This window comes from Brachyhypopomus gauderio, chromosome 20 (genome assembly GCF_052324685.1).
Source record: "Brachyhypopomus gauderio isolate BG-103 chromosome 20, BGAUD_0.2, whole genome shotgun sequence".
Classification (NCBI taxonomy): domain Eukaryota; kingdom Metazoa; phylum Chordata; class Actinopteri; order Gymnotiformes; family Hypopomidae; genus Brachyhypopomus; species Brachyhypopomus gauderio.
In genome coordinates, this window is record NC_135230.1 from 11,094,551 (window position 1) to 11,101,139 (window position 6,589).

Genomic DNA, 6,589 nt, shown 5'->3' on the forward strand with positions numbered 1-6,589 from the left:
TTTATTTTCAAGAATGTGTTGTCATTCAGCTCCATTAAAATAATGGCTCTGGTATTTTACATTATATATTCGTCCTATATGGAATACATATTTTTTGCATTTACCTTTCATGTTCTTTTTCAAAGTATTTACTGTTCCTGCTCTTTTCTTTCAAAAATGAATATTGTCAGAACTAAAACTGTGTAATGCAGGTTTCTCTTTTACTATAACATCTGATATTTAACAATATTTCGTGGAACAACTCAGCTTTCTCATAAGAATTGGACAAGAGTCTGCTGATCTGGACTTTCTAGAATGAAGATCAAGAACTTGAAGATCATGTCATGATGATAATGGCATTCTGGGTAACTGGGTAATTATGAGCTGTGGCCTTTTTGTTTTGTGAATATTCATGTGATATGTATCTTGACCAATATTTGTGGAATTATTTGAAAAACAGGTTAAGTGATATCAACCAAAACGAATTCTTGTTTGACTACAACAAAGCAACCTGCCAGCTGCTACGCAAGGAGCAGGTTGCTCTAAAAGATGAGGGGAGGCACTACAGTAATTCATACCCCAAAATATAAAAGAAACACAATAAGGCAACTGACCACACATCACACATAAGGCCAAATTCTCTGTTATTCTCTTTCAGTTTGACTCAAATCACACACAATCACTGATGAAGCTTTTGTCTTATACTTACAAATATTCATATGCAGAATTTTAAAGTTCTGTATTTACATCTACATCTATGTGGCCAATTATGAATGTCCACCTCTACTATACAGTGTTAATCCTAGTCTTTATATATGGATGAAATTCTGACTGTGTATCAAAGCAGCCACAGAGTATTAAACCATACAATTAGATATAGCAAACAAAAAAAGCAGTGGTAGTTATGGCCTGTAGGTATCTACCCTGGTAGACCATGAAGTAACACGTACAGAGTCATACTGTGACCTAAAAAGGTGTTAGACAAATCAAGATGATCTCTTATATTTTGGATTCTTCAAAGTAGCTGCACTTTTCAATAATGACTTTGGACACTCCTGGCATTCTGTCAGCCATCTTCATGAAGCACCAATGTGGGACACTTTTCCAGCAGTTCTGAAGAGTTTCCAATAGTTATAAAGATTTTCCAGCAGTTCTGAAGTTTTTTCCCACATATGCCGAGAAGCTTCCAGCTGAGCAACTAAAGATCTAAATGATCTTGTTGCCAAGGCTTGATGAGATTGCCCTTATGTTCCATTTCTTAGCTGTAGTGAACTGAACTAAACAATACAGGATAAGTTCTTACCTCGATGCACAAGTTTTAAACCATAACTGTCTTTACTCTGGTATACACAGAATTGTCACTTGAGTAAAAAATTACATTCATTAAGATACAATGTTTTAATTAGTAAAACAATAAGATACAGACTATCAATCATACGCATTTGCATTCTACCCAGTATCCATTTATATGTATTAAGTATTGCAATTTAAAGAAACAAACAGCAGGGGGCAGACATTATTTGTGTTTGTTTCTCTATGAAGCTTTCTCCTCTACAACATCCAAATCATGGTGACATGCAAAACAAAAGTATTCGTGAATAATTAGACAACACACTCTCTCTCTCTCTCTCTCTCTCTCTCTCTCTCTCTCTCTCTCTCTCTCTCTTTCACACACACACACACACACACACACACACACACACACACACACACACACACACACACACACACACTCAGCCACTCAGTCTCAAAATCTCAGTATGTAGTCTCAATATATATACAATAATATGCATATTCAAAACAAATGAGTACTGTTAATAACTTTCAAATGCTATACATATGTATTTAAAGAGTTCCTAATATTAAAGGCTAGTTGGGTACAAAATATAACATTTCCTTCTGTAGAGTTCTATATGAAATTTTTTTTCCAGTGTAAAATTAAAACTGAACTGCTTCATTATAAGGACTTGGAATGGTTTGTGGCTGGATGGATGCAAAACAGCTAGATGACAGAATTGAAGATATACATCGATTATTCGTATATGCTGTTTCTAATATACCATTGTCTTTGTAGAGTATATTTATGTGTAATATATATGTATATTCCAATTCTAATTTACTATCGTCTTTGTTACTAGTGTCTTTCATGCTGGTTGCAGGAGCACCTAGATCACCACACATCACCCTTGACAACCTTCTGCTAGAGACAGCTAATCTAAAGTTTAAAAAAGTGTTGCTCAGATATTCAATTAATAGATAACACCATTAATCTTATGCATAAAATCACAATTCCATTTAGATTAATCTCCAGATATTGTATGTGTGAGCTTCATACTGAGTCACACTCAGCATGCACAGGTACACACACATAAACAGACACCCTGCACACCCTGCACACACCACAACTGACAGAGCCTGTCAAGTGCCCCTTGAGCCCCATATCAAATGCATTAAACCCCTCCCCAGAAACATACATACACACACACACACACACACAAACACACACACACACACACCACACACACACACACACACACACACACACACACACACACACACACACCACACACATATGTAAGCATGTACAAACCAAAGACAGTGTCAGAAAGTGTGAAAGAGCAATGGCCTGTCCTAGTCTGAATCTTTCAGCACCTTTGCAGCATGCCTGCTGCTATCTCTACTGTACAGAGGGACATGTCTGGCATACCTACCCAGTGCTCCAAAACACTCTTCTCCCAGTCTGAGGCACAGAAGACTGCCGAAAAACAAGCAGAGAAAACTCTATAAAAAGAGTCACAGAAAACCCCAGAACAAGAGGAGAACAAATATGGAATTTACAACCACTTGTTCTAAACACGCTATCAGTTTTATTGCAGCTGAGAGTTGTTTTTTATTGCAGCTGAGAGTACTCACAGGCCAAGGAACATTTAGTGAGAGAGGTATTTGAAATCATTGATCAATGTGACTGATTTTTATGGCTAATCATTTCCAATTTTATTTGAACCACTCATTAATGAAACCAACATAAAGCTGAGCACCAACATAAAGCTGAGTATCACTGTGTCAGTGAATGTGTTCATGTGTATGTGTGTGTGTGTGTGTTTGCTCGCACATGCATGTGTCTGTGTGTGTGTGTGTGTGTGTGTGTGTGCATGTGCATTCTTTAGTGATTAACACATCGACAGTCAACTGAGCCCGTTGAACGATGTCATGTGTGTGTGTGTGTGTGTGTGTGTGTGTGTGTGTGTGTGTGTGTGTGTGTGTGTGAGAGAGAGAGAGAGAGAGAGAGAGAGAGAGGGAGAGAGAGAAGTGAGATCTGATAATGGGGATGACGGACATCTGAAGAGGAACAGAAATGTTCAACAAACCAATCTTGTACCCTCACATCCTGCTATGTCAATCAAAACATTCCAGAAAGGTATTTGATGCCCCTTAGAAACAAATAGACATATTTGCTTTCTTATTTTACTTATTAGCAGAATTCACCATAAAAGTGTATTACACATGTCAGACAACACACTATTATGAGCTATTGAACTGTGTGATTCCGCCATATCAATCATAGTAAAAATCTGCAGACATGGAAAGCTAAGGTCACGTGACAGCAGATTTTTGAGATGACTTCACTGTATTGCTGGCGTTTGGAAAGGTAGTGAAGTTCATACGTGCTGTAGCAGTGGCCTCTGGGGGAGGGAAAGCAGATCAGATGGAGGTGGTGTTGGCCAGGGTGTCGGCTGTCTTAGAGCTGGTGGTCTCATAACAACCTCGTGGCGGTCCCCTTTCCAGATGAGGGTCACAGCACAAGTCAGAGTCCTGTTTAACCCCCTTAGTCACATACTTTCACACCCCCAACACCCCACGCACATGCACATATATGAGCGCACGCACACACACACACACAAACACACACACGCACACACACGCGCGCGCACGCACACTCGTGTGTGCATGTTTGAGGGTTGATTCGTTCCCCAGGTTGGCTGTGGATGAGAAGATGCCTGATTCCATGAGGCAATAGCTGATTTTTTATTGTGACTTTTACAGCTGCGGAGAAACTGAGGCATCATGGGATAGCTGGATGCTGGCTAATCCAACATCTAAAGCCATGCATTCAAGATTCTTATATGTGAAGTGCACTAGGGAAAATGGAACTTTGGCAAAAACAGTTCCTAGATCAGTTTTAGACTTTACAATGCGAGTAAAGGTCTTTAAAAATGGCAGGTGAGAATATCATCAAAATAAATGTGGGGTCGTGTGTGTGTGTTTGCGATACTGATGGGCTAACAAAACAAGATGCCAATTGCAGCCAGAAGACAACAGAAAATTGGGTGGATTTGGGTGTAGGAGTCCCTTAACGAGAACACTTTAAAGGAATCAGTCGGGATGAGCCCTGATTGACACGGGGGATTTTGGGCAATGTGTGGGGTTCAAGTCATGAAGGCAAAAGCCCAAACAGTCAGTGCTAGTTGAACCTGCACATGGTAAAATAATTAGGGCTGCCTTTGATGAGGAGTAAGCAAACAGTACCACACTCAACACTACACCCCTCCACCACTCCACCACTCCAGCCCTCCCCCTCCACCACTCCACCCCTCCACCACTCCACCACTCCACCACTCCAACCCTCCACCACTCAACCCGCACAGACCACTTTCCTCTGAAATGCTGCCCAGCCGACTCCCTCTCTGCTTTCTCGCTTTGTTTTGCATGCACACACACACACACACACACACACACAAACACACACACACACACACACACACACACACTCTATTCTTTCTCTCTCTTTCTCCATCTAGCTAATCTCTTAATATGTGTTGTAACTTTTCAGGATGGGCCATTGAGTCAGAAAACATATTTCATAGAGGCTCTGATCTGCATTTCATATTCAAGATCACTTTTTGGGATAGCGTAATCCTAATGCTAGCTGGTATGATGAAATGATATCAGGTTTTTATTATATCATCTTTCAATGTTACCACTTTTATTATTTACTGTAAATTCAGGTGTAGTCCATGGAGCTTTAGTTAAACATGTTTATGTATATGATGTAATGTGTTCAAAATCTATGCAAGATTGCATGAAACATGATCCATGCAGTTGATATATAATGCATATATTTATGAATGATACAACACAGGTAAAGCTCTTTAGCTTTTGTGAAAGATGAGTTTTCAAGTTACTTGTCAATCAATAGCTCTCACTCAGTAAAGAAACAACTCCAAAGAAAAAAATTGGCCTACAAAGCTCAAAATATGCACCTCAGGAGCTGCCTGTTTCATCTTGGGTCTTCCTTGGCATTCTTTCCTTAGAGGAGGAAAATCGATATAGCAGGCAGTGACAAGGTAGCAGTGACCTGCTCCAGGCTACGCCCATGAGGAGCTCTTGAAGATTTCGGCTCATGCACCCCAACAGCATGGACAGCAGTTCAGAGCAGCCCAGCACTGAGCCCACCAGTGGCCCCACTGGCCGCCCACAGCCCAGGCAAATGGGAATCCCAACGCTTTCTCTTTTCCAATCATAAGCCTTTTTTCAAAGGGTCATGTGGATTTTTTTAAGAAAAAATAAAAAAAAGAACTAGAAATGCGATCACATGTGAGGGCCCCTGATCGATGGTGCACCTGGGACAAAGCCAGGCCATTTTTTAAACACTTATTTCTCTCTTGACTTGCAGAAGCTAAGATAGAGAATGGGAGAGGGAGGGAGAGAGAGAGTGAGAGAGAGAGAGAGAGAGAGAGAGAGAAAGAGAGAGAGAGAGAGAGAGAGAGTGGTGGTGGGATTCTTTGGCTTGGTTGATGATATCTGTAAAAGTAGTGTAGACAAGCATAAGTGGTGGAAAAATGGAGAAAGAAAGAAAGAAAGAAAGAAAGAAAGAAAGAGTGGGAAGAGAAACAATGACCAGAAGCTGTGAGACTGAAAGAATGGGGAGAATGAGAAATAAAGATGTGAAGACAGAATTAAGGAGGAAAGACCAGGAAAGACAGAAAAAGAGAGAGCAGGACAAGGAGGCAGAGACAGATAAAGTCCCTGAGGCCCATTGAACTTCCATTCTTTCTTCTCAGCCCTCTGTTTGGTGCCTCACTCGCTCCTAGGTCTACACAGCTGTTTGGACACCAGGGTCCACTTTTCTGCACCCAGATGAAAAAGAAAAAGGCTTAAAGCAAACTTGCAGGTAGACCTGCAAAAGTAATCATCTCAACCTGCAACGAACTTAAAGTCACAAGAGAAGGGAACAGAGGAGCACACGAAAGTGAGGGTGGCGCGCATGTGTGTGCATGTGTGTGTGTGAGTCTGTGAGTACATGTGTGTATGTATCAGTGTGAGCGTGTGCAGGGACAAAATGGGAGGAGGGGTTGTACCCCAATACCAGGAATGGTATCTGCTTTTATTGACTTTGTTAAAGCGTTTTCAATGCTACTTCCTATGTGTTTACAAGACAGTAAATCAGAGTGTGTTCGGAGGAATGGTGCTCCAGATTGTGGGGGGGGGGGGGGGGGGTGTAGCAGGATGAGCTACAGCTAGCAGCAATTTTCAGCAGCCCAACCTTACCTCACTGTCACTCATTTCATGGGGCAAAGTTTAAGGGGCACAGTGTTCAGACCCACCACAA